This window comes from Octodon degus, unplaced genomic scaffold (genome assembly GCF_000260255.1).
Source record: "Octodon degus isolate 3935 unplaced genomic scaffold, OctDeg1.0 scaffold00039, whole genome shotgun sequence".
NCBI classification, from domain to species: domain Eukaryota; kingdom Metazoa; phylum Chordata; class Mammalia; order Rodentia; family Octodontidae; genus Octodon; species Octodon degus.
In genome coordinates this window covers 2,087,472-2,090,884 of record NW_004524615.1, presented here as the reverse complement: position 1 = coordinate 2,090,884, position 3,413 = coordinate 2,087,472, and positions in this window count along the sequence as shown.

The window sequence follows — 3,413 nt, the reverse complement described above, 5'->3', positions numbered from 1 at the left end:
CCTTACCTTTGGAAAAGTGTCGTTCCTTATTTTTGTTTGTTTTCATGAGTTTTGAGACAAGGTCTCACTGTGTGAGTCAGACTGGTCTTGCACTCCAGTGATCTTCCCGCCTCAGCCTCCCGAGTGCTGAGATGCCAGGTGCGCCCCACATGCCTGGCTTTTGTGTTTGAAGCTTTGGAAAGGTTGCTTCCCCAGAGGCCAGCTTAGGAGGACTAGAACCTTGGTGAGGACAGGACAGGAGTCCTCTCCAGCCAGCCTGTGTAGTTATGATCTGCCCACCCAAGCCAGCAAAGCCTCCAGCAACCTCTGTCCAGGGCCCTGGGCTGGCAGTGGGACAAAAATCTGGCAACGTTCAGTCCAGTGTTACTGCTGGGATGGGGTGTATGCACACACCTGGGAGGACCAGGACAGTGACCCCCACCAGCCCTATGTGGGCTGGCCACAGAAGGGTGGGTTCTTCCTCAGCAACACACAGCTCCCTGGAGCCAGAGCCAGAGCCTGAGTGCGGGCGTGCAGTGGGGGTGCAGAGGGTGGGGCACAGCCCATGGGGCCTTGGGCTGTTCTTACAACTCACATCCCTCTAAGGCTGCAAAGTCACAGAAAGGAGTGACGCTGTGTCCCCAGTGACGAGACCCCAAATCCATCTGGGGTTTCAGGAATACATGTGCCCAGCTCCTTCGCAGCTGGGAGGGCTATGAGGTTGTGCCCCACCCCAGGAGCACCAGTGGCACCCACTTGCGCTGACTGCAGGTCCCTCCTTCCCCTTCTGACTCCATGATGTGTGGACATGACCCAGCCAACAAGGGCAAGGTCCTCAGGGCCTGACAGCAGTGAGGCTCAGGCCGGGTGCCTGAGGGGGTCTGGGGACATTTCCAGCTCCTTCCCCAGTTCGCTGCCAATTTGAAAGACAGTGACAAGGATCTTGTCACCCATCCCTACCTGAGTGGCAGCGCCTGGCTTTCTACTCTCTGCAACATGGATGCAGAATGCATCTTTCATGCCCTGGTTCAGTTTATACCTACTTTTTTTACATGGATGTTTTCACCGCTGCTTTATTATACATGGACCTATTTCCCTAATTTGTTTTTCCGGTTATTCATTGTTTATGTATAGAAATGCTAGGGCCGGGGAGATGGCTCAGTGGAATAAGCGCTTCCCTGGCAAGCGCAAGGGCCTGAGTTCAATCCCCGGTTTCACCAAAAAAAAAAAGGAAGAAGTAAGATATCTGGGGCTGGTGAGATGGCTCAGTGGTCTAAAGCACCTACTTAGAACAAGCTAAGCTAAGCAAGCACAGGGACCACGGTTCAATCCCCCAGTACCACATGCCAGCCAGCCCCGCCCCCTGGTGGGCTGAGCTGGCCACACACACACACACACACACACACACACACAATTAATTAAAAAAAAATGCAGCTTCTTTATGTACTTGAGGCAGGGTTTCACCATGTAGATCAGGCCGGCCTTGAATTTGCAGTAATCCTCCTGCCTCAGCCTCCTAAGGGCTGAGATAACAGCCACCACATCTGGCTATTTTTTCAATATTGATTTTGAGTTGTGTTTGTTGTATTTTAGGACAGGGTCTACAGGGTCTAAGTAGAATGGATTCATAATTATCCGCCTGTGTTCAGCCTCCCAAGAGCTGGGATTACAGGTGCTCCCCACCACACCCAGTCTCAGTCGCGGTCTCAGTACTTCCTGCAGTTTCCTGCGGCTGCTGGAAAATGCCTCAAACTGTGTGGCTTAAAGCAGGCCTCTAGCTGGGTATGGTGGTACAGGCCTGTAGTTCCAGCACATTGGGAGGCTGAGGCAGGAGGACTGCAAGTTCCATCCTGGGCAACTTAGTGACCTAGTGAGACTCTATCTCAAAATAAAAACTATTTTATTTTTTTTTTTTTTTTTTTGTGGAACCAGATTGAACTCAGGCCCTTGTGTTTGCCAGGCAAGCATTTATTCTACTGAGCTACCTCCCCGGCCCCAATAAAAACTCTTTTAAAAGGCCAGGGATGCAGCTGAGTGCATCCCTAGGCCCTGGGTTCAATCTCTAGTATCAAAACAAAATACACAACAGGGATCTAGTCTCTGGAAGGCTGGAGGAGTCGGACGTCCAGGTGTGCAGGGTAACCCACTCCGTGCTCCCTCCTGGCTCGGAGGCTCCCGCCGTCCCTTGGCCGAGACCTCTGCCTGTCTTCCAGGAGCCTCTCCCCGCTGGCCTCAGGTGGTGGCATCCTGTTTTCTTTGTGCTTTTTAGACCAGGTCTTACAGTGCTGTCCAGGCTGGCCTCAAGCTCACAGCGCTCCCTGCCCCAGCCTCGAGTGCTGGGATCCAGGCATGCGCCAGCACGCCCAGCTTAGCAGCTTTAGAGTGTCATGTCAGTGCACGTGTTGAGAAGTGTTTCTCGGTCTCCTTCCAGAGCAAAAGGGTAGCCGATGTCCCAGGAGCCAGTTATGGCAGCAGGCTGGTTGCTGCATGGCATTGATGGCCTACTGGCTCCAATTCTGAACACGCACACTGGTGACGTCTGTGCCAGCCTGGCCGAGGGCCACCTGCTGCACCTGTACGCATACCTCAGAACCTGTGCGCCACTCCCAGGCCAGGGTGAATGCACCAGGCCCAGTGGGGAGCCAGGCTGCCGGCCACATGGCCTCCGTGTACTGATTACTGTGCGCTGTCTTTTTTTTTTTTTTTCTCCGAATGCCTTCAGGGCAGGTTTGGCTGCCTTGAATTGTGGGAATCGAAGTTTGCTGAAGCAGCCACTTCAAGAGCGGAGCTAAGGGGCAGGCCCCTGTGCGCTGTCTTGAACAGGTAGCACCTTAAAAAAATAAGACACATACCCACCTGGACATGTTGGCATGTGCCTGTAACCCCAGCATCTGGGAGGCTGAGGCAGGAGGAGCTCTTTAGTTGGAGGTCAGCCTGGGCTATGTCATGATTGTGAAGCCAGGCTGCACTACAAGGTATCCAGATCAAATAAGCTAAGAGAGACCAAGACATGATTACATGCATGTGTTAAAACTCAGAATTAAAGCTCCACTTTGTGAACTTTATTGTGTCTGTTAGGAGAGTGGGAGAGAATGGGAATCCACCCACTCCAGCAGGCGCTAGGCGCTGAGAGTCCAGGACAGAAGAGAGTCTGCACCTCACTGTGACATGGACGGCCACAAACAAATGTGTGGCCAACAGTGGAAAGTACCAAGAACAGTCGTCGCCTCCCGCTAAGGTGACCAAGACAGATGGAGAGGAATGAACTGCGCTCCACAGGAGGCTGGGAGCCGCTTGGCCAGAGCACACAAGTGAGCAAAGCCCAGCGGCAGCAAAGGCAAAAGCTGTGCCCGAGAGCCAGAGCACCGGTGGGAGAACAGCGGCTCACACTAAGGGCCCGGCAGGGCGGACCGCGTGGGGGCAGGGGAGGACGG